This window comes from Bos mutus, chromosome 21, assembly GCF_027580195.1.
Source record: "Bos mutus isolate GX-2022 chromosome 21, NWIPB_WYAK_1.1, whole genome shotgun sequence".
Classification (NCBI taxonomy): Eukaryota; Metazoa; Chordata; class Mammalia; order Artiodactyla; family Bovidae; genus Bos; species Bos mutus.
Genome location: NC_091637.1, coordinates 18717769 through 18730705, shown reverse-complemented (window position 1 = coordinate 18730705; position 12937 = coordinate 18717769).

Sequence of the window (12937 nt, the reverse complement as noted above, 5' to 3'; positions counted from 1 at the left end):
AGGCTTTGCTGGGTCTGAGTCTCTCATGATATGATGGTTTCCTGGCACCATGTGCTGGGGAGGGGAAGAGTGAGCCTTCCATGCAGAGGCAAGTGCAGTTACCTGGGTGAAAAGGAGCAGGGGATCAGAGTGTCTTCCTGACAGTGAGGGGTTTGTAGTGACTAGACTATAGCTGCGAGGTGGGGGAGGGGGTGGTGAGCGGGTAAGACTGGAGAGAAGGGTGGGGTGTGACTAGGAAGTGCTTATAAGCCCTGAAAAGGAGTTGAGCTGATCCTGAGGGCCATGAAGCTCTAGTGGAGATTTCTTGACTTTGTAGGAAGCCCCTCCAACCCCAAGTCATGACAGCAGGGCCAGGAAGAGGTTGTCTTAATAGATTGGGAGGAGTGATGATGAGAGCCTGAACAGAGTCAGTGTAAGCAGAGACAGGAACAAGAAGCCAGACTGAAGATTCCTGAGAAGAATCCATAGGTGGGACCAACCCAGGTATGGGGCAGGGAGGAGAGGAGGTCGTCTCTGAGGTTGCATTCCTGCTGGGGTGCCATTCCTCAGCCAGCATCCCATCATATGCCCTCACTGTGATGGCCAGTGGGTATCTAAGTGTTTGTCGCTCAGCTGTGGGACTCTGTGACCCATGAACTATAGCCCACCAGGCTCCTATGTCTGTGAGATTTCCCAGGCAAGAATACTGGAATGGGTTGCCATTTCTGTCTCCAGGGGATCTTCCTGACCGAGGGATCGAGCCTGAGTCTCCTGTGGCTCCTGCATTGGCAGACGGATTCTTCACCACTGAGCCATCTGGGAAACCCCCGTGGGTATCTAATGGTGCCTCAAAGCCGGGGCAACGAGGGGCCTCCTGCTCTGCTCCAGGCTGTGCATCATGAACTTTATAGACATCCATTTCCACCACTTTCCTACAAAGGGAGTTTATGGTCTCACTTTGCAGATGAAAACACCAAGGCCTGGAAAGGTTAAGCAGTTTGGCCCTAGGCTGCACAGCTGGTAGGTGACAGAGGGGAGCTTGGATATTGGGTTCATCACTCTTTATGCTGATCTCTTTCAAGCTGGACACCCTGCCGGGGCCAGTTTGGGAGCAGGATATACTCAGAGCCCAAAAGACACTTTTATGGGCACCTGGTCACATCAGAGGCTGTGGGAGAGAGCACAGCAGAGTAGGGGTTTGGGGCAGGGGTCAGGGTGACAGAAACAGGGCTAGTAGCACCTCTGTTGGGAGTCTGTATTTAACTCCCCAGCTCGAAGTCAAGGGTGTGGTTGAGAGAGGTCTCTGGCAAGCTGCTGAGCCTTCCCTTTGTGAAGCCTGGCAGCGTAGGGGGTTGGTAGGAGGGGGTTGGGGGGGTGTCTGTCATTGTGGGTGGGGATCCTGAAGGGGCTGTAGGGGTGTTTCCGGTCACCCTGTATACAAAGCTGTCTTCCCAGAAAAGTCATCTTCCCAACCTCTGCCAGGGCACCATTCCCGAACCCCGAATTTTCTTCCATCCCTCTACTGCTCTAAAGTGCCTGGCTTCTGGTGGGTTACTGCTATCTGTAGGACTCCTCTGGCTCCCCAGCCTGGCAGGGGAGGCCTGGCCACCACAGGGCTCTAGTGGTAAAAGAGGAAAGACAGGGCTTCAAAGACAAGCCAAGGGTGTTGAATCCCATAGCAGAAGACCCTGGGTAGAGGAAGAGGCCAAAGGAGGAGGCAGAGATCACTGGGAGGCATTAACCATGGGATCCTGAAGCGGGGGTAGCTGAGTGTGTTGGGGAAACATCCAGATTACAGGCCAGAGTCATCACGGGGCTCCCCTTGTCACCCTGCTTCCCACAGGACTATCATGAAATATGCAGTGGAAACACCTATTTTGGGAGGTGGTGAGGCCATGGTTATGGGGTGGGGCTGGGAGGGCTTTGTATCTCAGGGAGAGGGCCTCGTAGGGAATAAAACTACCTGGATAAACCTTAAAACATCTAAATCTCCATGTGATATCAGTGGCCACAGGAAGCTCCACAGCCTGGAGGAGGCGGGTTATACTTATGCCTAACCCTTATACTAATTGTAAGGCTGTGACCTTGAGTAGCTATTGAACATTCACAAGGTGCTTTCAGCTGCACCATGTCATCCTTCTGAGAACTGGATTATTTCCTGCCATATCAGTAAACAAGGTTGTCACAGTCATCAGCGATTACAGCCCTCCAATGTGAGACGGTGAGCCCTAAGGGCACAGGAAGGAGAATACCTGCTATCTGGCAGCCATCAGACAGCTGTGAGCCCCAGGGGAGCTTAGATGTGAAAAACAGAAGACACTGGCCCGGGATAGCTGAGATGCTTATGAAGGGGATGATTCCATTGAGCCCAGACTCTTACCTCTTTCCATACATAGAAAAGCATTAATTCATTAACTTGGGTTATCCAGTTTTCTTTAATTAACAATAACCTTCTGATGTTCAGACTACCTGCCGCCCTTTGTTGGAAAGCTTTTATATAACCTGGCTCCTCCTCTCACCTCCTTGGAGAAGTTCTCTTGAGATGCTATCTCCCTGGCTTGAAGTCCTAAAATTCCCACCAAATAAAACACAACTCTCAACTTTCAGATTGTGGCTATTTTTCAAGTTGACACCATCTTCATGACAATCCAGATCAATGGGTGTTGTAATCCCCATTTTACAGATGAAGATGCTGAGGCTCAAAGTTAAACATGACTTGCCAGGGTCTTCCTCATGGCTGCAGTGCTGATCTTCAAGCTCATGAGGAAGCCCCCTTGAGCTCTGTCCTACCAGGAGGGCACAGTGTTTGCTATGTGTTAACCAGGAGCATGTGAATTAGCTTTTCAGAAGCTTCTCACACAGCTAGTAAGTGATGGCAAGCTTGGGAGTCAAATCTACTTTTATGCTCCTGATCACACCCTTGTGTTGTTACCTAGCTGCAGGTGTGTGCACCTGTGGCCTCGATGAAATTATATGCTCCTTGAGGCTAGATACTTTGTTTCTTGTTTTGTGTAAGCTCTGCTTTGTGCCAGACACTAGTACATTGTACACACCTAGCCAACCTTTTGTCTTCCTTGGTGGCTCAGCGGTAAAGAACCTGCCTGCCAATGCAGGAAACGTGGGTTTAGTCTCTGGGTGGGGAAGATCCCCTGGGGGAGGAAATGGCAACCCACTCCAGTATTCTTGCCTAGGGAATCCAATGGACAGAGGTGCCTGGCGGTCTGAAGTCCATGGGGTCTCAAAAGAGTCAGACACAACTGAATGACTAAATAACAACAGCCAACCTTTGGCTGAGTATGTCTTCTCTCCTACCCCAAAGGCAACAGGTTTGCTGCCAAGTCATTCTGCTTTGGAAGGAGAGGTGGAATGCTGTCAGTTTCTCTGGGATCCCCTTCCCTTTGGGAGTTTCTCTGGGGAGTTTCCAGAGTGGACCTTGGGAACAGAGATTCCATTCTTGCCACTTGGGGCATTTGTATCCTGATTACATTCATTCCCATGATGCATCTTCTCATGGACCATTCCGATCTTTGCCTGGTGGGAAGGCAGTGGGGAGGAGATGGCCTGTCTCCATCACTTAGGGCTGCAGATTCTCAGATGCTGGTTTCTCATCCTTGGCCCCGTCTCACTGTTCAGCGCGGGACACTTAAGCTCTCAGGCCCACTTTGGAGCTCAGGAAGAGCCAATCCTCCTTCCCCATTCATCTCTGCTTCATCTCTCTTTCATCTAATGGTTTGCCACCTTGGCAGGAAGGGTGCTGCTGGGAGCTGGGGAGGCCCCCTCCTGCAAGTTCTCTCTCCTAGCAGGGGGCACTGTGTTTGCTAATAGGTGTTAAATGGGAGCATCAAATTTTAATCAGTGCCTTAATGGAGTCCGGGGACCTGGGGGAGTTCTCGAGTCCTGCATTATGCTGCTCGCTGGAGCCAAGTTGGATGCAGAGAGTAGGAAGGTGGGGTGGGCAGCTGCCATCACAGCCAGAGCTCCTGGAAGATGAGGTGGTGCCGGCCACTTTCTTCCATGGTGGCCCAGCTTAAGTGGCCATGTCACTACTGTGGATGCTCTTGGTGACACATCTATCACTGACTTCCTCTTGGTGAGAAGCAGGTCTAGTAGCAGATATGGAAATGGGAAAACCTTGGCATTGGAAGACCCTGGTTCATATCCTAACATTTTCAAGTTGAGTGAATGACTGTGGACAAGTCTGTTGATGTGGTTGTTGCTGTCGCTGTTTTGTTGCTCAGTTGTGTCTGACTCTTTGCGACCCCATGGATGGTAGCCCACCAGGCTCCTCTGTCCATGGGATTTCCCAGGAAAGAATACTGGAGTGGGTTGTCATTTCCTCCTCCAGGGGATCTTCCTGACCCAGGGATAGAATCCGTGTTTCCTGCATTGGCAGGTGATTCTTTACTGCTGAACCACCAGGGAAGCCCTTCTCAGTGTGGTAGCCAGCTTATTTTAATCAGGACCCCCAGTGAATCAGGCCTTTTGTGATGGGATGTTGCCATACTCCCATTTAGAGGCTAAGTTTCTTCATTTCCATCACACTGAGTTGTTCTATGACTTACTTTGACATAGACTATGGTGTCAGTGTCATAAGGAAGATCTGGAGTCTTGGCCTTAAGAGACCTTGTTGCTTTTACTTTCTACCCTCTTGGAGAGACCACTAGGAAAGGAAGCCTCTCCAACCTAGTGGAGGCTGAGAACCCACATGCAGAAGAACCAGGTGCTCCCATCCATGGTAAGTAAGTAAGTAAGTAAGTAAGTGAAGTCGCTCAGTCGTGTCTGACTCTGCGACCCCGTGGACTGTAGCCTACCAGGCTTCTCCATCCATGGGATTCTCCAGGCAAGAATACTAGAGTGGGTTGCCATTTCCTGCTCCAAGGGATCTTCCCAACCTGGGGATTGAACCCAGGTCTCCCACATTGGAGGCAGACACTTTAACCTCTGAGCCACCAGGGAAGATCCATGGTAGTAGTAGTGTTAGTCCCTCAGTCATGTCCAACTCTTTTGTGACCCCATGGACTGTAGCTGACCAGGCTCCTCCATCCATGGGATTCTCCAGGCAAGAATCCTGGAGTGGATTGCCATTTCCTGCTCCAGGGGATCTTCCTGACCCCAGGGATCAAGCCGGGGTATCCCACATTGCAGGCAGATTCTTTACTGTCTGAGCCACCAGGGAAGCCCATCGTAGCCAGCACCAACTGCCAGATGTGTAAGTGAGGCGACTTTCCAGGTCCAGGTGAGCTGTCAGCTGACTGCAGCTGTATGAGAGAGCCCAAGACCGGAAGAAAGACCAACCGAATTATAAACCCAGATTGTGAGAAATAAAATGATCATTGTTTCAGGGAAATTCCGTGGACATGGGAACCTGGCTGGCTACAGTTGATGGGGTCACAAAGAGTCGGACATGACTGAACAACTAAAACTTTCACTTTCTTTTTCATTTTTTTATTGATTAATAGATGAATGCTGGGCTCCTCTGAGCCTTCTATTCTCAGATGTAGCCTAGGACCTCCAATGAGCACTTGCCCCTGGGAGGGCTCAATGAAAGTTGCTCGAGACATAGGAAGTCCGCAGGGGGAGAGAAGTGATGTCAATGAGCCTGGGGAGAGGGAGGCTGGCGAGGAAAGGCCTTGATGGCCACAGCAAGGAGAGGTGACAGCGGTGATGGGACCAGGGGATGATGGTTAAGACGTTTCTGAGACAAAACACTGGGACTTGGTGAATGACTGTACGAGAAAAGAGGATGAGTCAGATGCCATGGAGGTTGACAACCCGGGGAAAGGAGTAAACAGTGCGGCGGAGGAGGCCGGGAGGAGGGCGAGCCTGAGGTGGAGATGAACAGGTACCTGGAGGAGACAGGGGACGCTGTTGGTCACGTGGGTCTGAGCTCAAGAGAAAGGCCGAGGTGTGGGACTCCTCGGAGTGCAAGGAGCCATAGAAGCCTGCTGGGTGACTGTCTCAGTCTCCTCCTGCTGCTACAACAAAACACCACAGACTAGGTGGCTTGTCAGAAACAGAAGTTTATATCTCTGACTAAAAAAAAAAAATTAGTTAATTTATTTTTGGCTGTGCTGGATCTTCGTTGCCATGCAGGCTCTTCTCTAGTGTCAAGTGTGGGCTACTGTCTGGCTCTGTGTGGGCTTCTCATTGCGGTGGCTTCTCATTTCCAAGCATGGGCTGTGGGGTCTAAGGGCTTCAGTAGTTGTGGCTCCCAGGCTCTACAGGACAGGCTCAATAGCTGTGGCTCGCAGGCTTAGTTGCTTGTACGGCATATGGGGTCTTCCTGAACTAGGGAATCGATCCTGTATCTTCGGCATTGCCAGGCTAATTCTTTACCATTGAGCCATCAGGGAAACCCTTGCTGACTTCTTAATTAACATCAGACTCCTTCTAAACACACCACAGGTATGATCTGCCCCAACCTTGTAATGATGCTACTGTCCCCATTTTATAGACACTGAATCAGAGGCATAGGTTACTTCGTGCACAGAGTGCTTCTAGTAAGTCCCAGAAGTCTAGTTTAGAGGCCACAGTATTAACCAGTGCCTCCTAAGCCACCCATGGGCACGATGCACATAGTAGGCACCTACGAAATACATGTGCAGTGAATTAAATCAATCAGATTGCTATTTCCAAGAAAGCCAAAGATCATAAATTCTTAGGAACATGAATCCCTTTAAATGCCACTTTTAGAATCTCAGTTACCAGGAAGAAAATGAAATAAGGGGGTGCGTGAGCCTTCAGGAGGAATTTTGCTCTTCCTTTTCTGCAGCTTGTGTGACTTGCTGCCCACTCATCTTGCCCCTGCCTGAAAGCCCTTCCTCCCGTCTTGCCCTCTTGGGGGAAGAGACGAGATGGAGCACCACCACCCAGCGTGGCAGACAAGAGTGGGGGTACAGCGACAATTGGTGTTCTAGCTGCTGCTGGAGCCTGTGAGGCGAAGGCCAGACGAGCTTGAGCTGCCTGCAATTTTTGTCAGAGTTCCCTTTCCGTCTGTGAATGCAAATCCTGAATTACAAGCCATCCGGATGACAAGCTGACATTTTAGCTCCAAACATTCTCCTATAATTAGTAGAATCTAATGCAATACAGGGAATGGCTCCATTTTACACACACATTATCGTAATGCCTTTAAATAAGATAATTGATTATGCCTCTGCATAAGAAAGTGAAATATTCAGTGTAATTAAAACCAGCATTCCGATCCTGGCTCCCTGACGGGTGACCCACGTGTCACTTTATAAACCCTTAAAGTACCGCTCACACCCACATTCAAAGTTTGTGGGAGAAAAAATTTTGGAGAATTTTTTTTGTTAATGGTTTCCAGCTTTGGGTCTGGAAGTCTGAGTGGGGGTGGCTACTGACTTTGGGGGTATTTCTGTATTCTTCCTCAGTTCCATGACATTATCACAAACTCTGCCTCCTCTTTCCACACTAGATTTTTCTTCTGTAGATGAGGAAATTGAGGCACAGGGAAATGACAGCCGTTACGTGACAGCCAGGCTTGGAACTCAAGTTGTCTGTCTCACAGCCGTTGCGATTAGATTTTAATTCAAGTCCTTTTGCTTAAAGTGAGAAAACGGTGGTTTTGTTGACAGAATATAGTGTTGGAATCGGGAAATCTGGATTCTACTTTTCTTGGCAATCAGCTAACTTCTGTGAGCTTCTGTTTCCCCTATTCATTGATTGGCTGGGGAGAAAATTAGATCAGAGAGGTAAAGTGATAAATCTTAACATTGAGTTGGCCATAAAATTTCTTTGAACTTTTCTGTAAGGTGTCATGGAAAAGCCTGAATAAAAATTTTGGCCAACTTTATAATAGTGATACAGTAGGTAGACTCCTGGGTTGTCCAGGGTAGAGGTGGGGAGATTATATATTTGAGTAAAGAAAAGTCAGGTATGGCTGTGCAGTGACCTCAGTGACCTGGGGGTCTAGGGAGTGCTCAGTACTGCCCCATTACTCTTTTATAGTTTTATTTATTTTTTGGCTGTGCTCGTTTTCGTTGCTGCACAGGCTTTTCTCTAGTTGCAGAGAGCAGGGGCTACTCTCTGGTTGCGGTGCTTGGGCTTCTCACCGTGGGGACTTCTCTTGCTGTGGAATGAAGGCTGTAGCACTCGAGGTTCAGTAGTTGAGGCTCGTGGGCTCAGTAGTTGTGGCTCTCAGGCTCTAGAGCTCAATAGTTGTGGTATATGGCCTTAGTTGCTCCGTGGCATGTGATATCTTCCCAGACCAGGGATTGAACCTGTGTCTCCTGCATTAGCAGGTGGATTCTTTACCACTGAGCCACCAGGGAATCCCCTGCCTCATTACTCTTGACCTAACTTGCAGCTCCTGGGCGTTTTAGTGATGGAGAAGAGATGGGATACTGGTAGGCAAGCTAGGTGAAAATTGTGTGGGCAGCTCTTTGCCTTGTTGGTATTTGGAGATGATGTAGATATCTCAAGTGGCATTAACCTACATTAGAGTCCTGCATTAGTCCCACTCTGTCATTGTTTCCCAAAGACTTAGTCTGTGACATGCTTTTGTGGGGCAGCTGGTTGGTGTTGGGTGAAAGCCATCGGATAGAAAACCGAACTTCTCCAATTGCCTATTCAGGGGCAAACTAATTACTTTGTGTTTATTCTCATGAACCTCATAGCCTCATCCCAATAGCATTACTAACAATAGTCTAGCTCCCTATGGAGATGTCAAGACTTTTACATTTGGGCAAGAAAAGCTTTTCCCAGTGTTGTCCTATTCATGTTCACCTTTGTATTAGTTTCCTATTGTTCCTGTAACAAATGACTACACATCTAATGGCTTAAAATAACACAAATTTATCATCTTGTAGTTCTAGAGTCAGAAGTCTGAAGTTGATCTTGCTGGGTAAAATCAAATCTTGCTGGGCAATCACGTTCCTTCTGGAGTTTCTAGGGGAGAATCTGTTTCCTTGCCTTTTCCTGCCTCTAGGATCTGCCTGCATTCATTGGCTCATGGTCTCCTCCTCCACCTTCAGAGCCAGCAATGTACTGGGTTGGCCAAAAAGTCAGTTTGGGTCTGTTTATTTATTTACTTAATATATGGCTGCACTGGCTCTTCGTTGCTATTCACCAGCTTTCTCTAGTTGCAGCAAGTGGGGGTACTCTGTAGTTGTGGTGCACTGGCTTCTCACGGCCATGGCTCATGGCTTCTCTTGTGGCAGAGCATGGGCTCTAGGGTGCACGGGCTTCCATAGTTGCAGCACATGGGCTCCATATTCACAGCTCCCGGGCTCTAGAGCATAGGCTCAGCAGTTGCGGCACGTGGCTTAGTTGCTCTGTGGCATGTGGGACCTTCCCAGACCAGGGATTGAACCTGTGTGTCCTGTGTTGGCAGGCGGACTCCTCACCACTGAAGGAGAAGCCCGTTAATTTGGATTTTTCCATACGATGTTATGAAAAGACCTGAATTAGCTTTTTGGCGAATCCACTATGTTGAGCCTTTCTTACTGTGCCTAGTTTCTGATTCTGGTTCTTCTGCCCATCTCTTCCTCACTTAGTCACTCTTGTGACTACACTGAGCTGATCAGGATAATCTAGGAATATCTCCCCATCTTGAGATCCTTAACTCAGTTTCATCTGCAAAGTCCATTTTGCCATATAAAGTAACAGATTTCAGGGACTAGGATTTGGGCATCTTTTTTTGGGGGGGGTGTTGTTATTCCATCCTACCACTGTACTCTAGCCCCAAGGATAATTGTATTAGTTATCTATTGTTTCTTAACAAATTACCTCCAGATTTCATGGTTTTAATGACTATTTACTGGTTCATCATTTCTTCTGGTAAGAAACCCAGTACCCCAGGCTGGGTGTCTCTCACAAGGCTATATTCAATGTTGACTGGGGCTGTAAGTCACTTCAAGCCTTGATGCAGGAGAATTCACTTCCAAGTTCACTCTCACAGCTGTTGGCCATCCTCAGATTGTTGTGGGCTGTTGGCTAGACACATCAATTCCATCCCACCTAGACCTCTCCATAGGGCAGCTCACAGTATGGTGGGTGAATCCCTTCAGAGTGAGTGAGTGTGAGAACAGGAGGGTGCCCAAGATGGAAGCCACAGTCTTTTTATAACCTAGTGTTGGAAGTGACATTCCATCATTTCTGCCATATTCTATTTGTTAGATATGAGTCAATAAATCCAATCTACACTCAAAGAGAGTGGATTACACAAGATCAGACAGTAATCGGGAAATGGGGATCAAATTTGGGGCCATCTTGAAGGCTGCATCCCCCAGCAGTCACATACACCGCTTCCCTTACACAGGGCTGATCCCTAATGATCAGAGATGAGGCCTCCAAGAGTCAAGCAGGAGAAATCAGACTGTAGAAACCTTATCCTAATGCATAGGAGAGTGAGATATTGGGGTGGGGGTGTGTGGGTTGGTGTGTGGTTGTAAAACTTTCTTCCATCTAAGTCCATGGTTCTCTAACTTAGGAAATATATTAGAATTATCTGGAAAGCAAGATAAAATATCTAAGGCTGGGCTCTAAACCTATAGGTTCTTATAGGTAGTTCTTATGGACTGAGGTAGAAATCACACATGTACATTTTTTTTTTTTTTTAGAACTCTCAAAGTAATTCTGATTTGTATCAAAGTTTGAGAAATTTTGATCAAAAGATTTTGCTTATATCCAAAAGAAGGGATTTGGAGATACCATGAAACTCTTTGAAATCTGAACGTTCCAAATGATGATGATAATGATGATGATGACAAAATAAGAATTACTCTTCATGTGAGTACTTAATACTTGGCAGGCACTGTCTCCTGAGTCTCCGTTCCCTCATCTACAAAAGTGAAGAGAACATCAGTCAACAGGGAGACAGTGAAACCTAAATGATTTAAGTCTGTATGCCCTTGGGTTTATATCAGCAGCTTCCTGTCTTCGCCATCTCTGTGCTCTTTTTGGGGATCCAAGATACTACAAAGCAGGAGACCACACCCATCCCACCACCCTAGCACACTGGGACTGCATGACAAGGGCAAGTGAACTCAAGCACTTACAAAGGTCATTGTGTAATGACCACAGGTCTAATGGGCTGCCCAGGAGGCCATTGTGCAGGCTTGGGCTCGGGCAAGGTTGGCTCTGTGGTGTTCCCAGGTCTTCCATTAAGAGGCCTGGACCACAAACCTAAGCCAAGAGCAGTCACCAGGCTATTTTTACCTCCAGGTGACAGAGCTGAATCTATTACTCTTCTTTTGCAGCAGATGCATGGCTGTATCTTGGAGGCCCCAGTCCACTTCTTATCACTGATGAGTGAACTCCACTGACAGTTATTCCCAGTCTTTCCAGACCTCTTAGGCTTCTTCAGCATTCCGTGGTAGTCGGGGCTGGGGTTAAAGGGAATGTGATTCTTTGTGGGCAGATCTTTTGACCTCCCCTGCTGAGTCATCCCTTGTTTCAAGTACAGATATGCCTGTACTAGTCTCTTCTCATACCTCCTAAACAGGAAAGTGGCAAGAGCTGATGGATGACCTAAGCCATCCTCTGGTCTTCCACAAGTCGGAAAACCAAGGCAGAGCACAGGACTTTATCTGCTTACAGATGGTGTGAGCTCTGGCTGTATTTGGAAAGTTCCAAGCCTCCTAGAAGCTTCAACCCAGTGAGGATACTCATGGACCGAGTGTTCTGTGTGTTCTCTTCTGCCGGAACCCGAGCTCCTGGGGACAGATAACAAGGATGAAAGTTACGTAGTTCCAGTTTCAAAGGGTCTAATTTCAAGACTCAAGCTAGTTTTGCAATATCAAACTTAGCTTCAGAAAGAGTGTCCTCTCAGTCCTTGTTTTACCACTTTCTTGCTGTAAAGGCACATTAGTTCACTTCACCTGTTTCAGTTCTGACCTTCTTACCTGTGACATGGGTCTATCAGTCAGCATGGGCTCATGCTGCAGGAACAAACAGCCCTCAAAACTCAGTTGCTTAATATAGCAAAGATTTATTTCTTACTCACTCTTCGTGTCCATCATTGGTCTACTGAGGGCTCTGTTGTTTTTCTTCTAGGACAGAGCTGGACAAAAACAGTTACCATCAGAAGCATTGTTAATTCTATGGTGTTGGGACAGGGAGAGTAGGAACAAATGTTGGTGCATCCACCTGGAAGTAACACGCATTACTCTGCTCATGTTTCGTTAGTCAGAGCAAGTCACATAGTCATCTGTAACTCCAAGGGTGCAGGGAAGCATGGTCCTGCCACGTGCTCAGAAAGGGGGAGATCTGGAAAGTTTTGGTGAGCAGCCACTATGGCTGTCACAATGAGTATTGTTATGTCAACTTCCCTCCAGGTTACTGAAAGCATTAAAGGAGAATATAGATGAAAAAGCACTTTGCAACTAATAGACACGAGTAAAATGTTGTTCAGGTCTCATTTGATGTCAGCCATCATGTGACACACACTATCCTGGATGATCTGTAACAGCAGCACACCCCCGGACAGGATTCTGAAAGGGAGGGGCTTGCTTTCAGAGCCTTGGCTGTAACCATCAGGCAGGGCCAATGAGCCCAGGTGTATATGTGGAATGAGAACTCTTCCTCAGCTGGAGGCTCCTGGATGCCGTCCACAGTATTTCCTGGGAAGGGCTCACTCTGGTGACAGCTGAACAGTGATCCCCAGAAGCAGAGACAACCTGGGCTGTCCTGATGTCGGCCTCTGAATCCTCCTCACTAAGGAGTGGGTCAGGTTTCTTAGCTCAGTGGATTTGAGAATGGTTGTAGTCTGCTGTGGATTTTGGTCCAAGTGCCCATCTGTATACTGGGATCTGCTCTGTGCTGAGATGTCTGCTTCTTGCTTTGAGGTCCTTGGAGTGGGAAGTCTTTGTTATCTGGGGAGGTCCTGTAATATGGCAGTTCCCTGTCCCCATCAGTGGCTTTTCTGGCAGGAAGAAAAAGCCCTTTGAGATCAGCAATGTGCTGGTGACTGTGCTCCAAGCTATCTGACCATTGA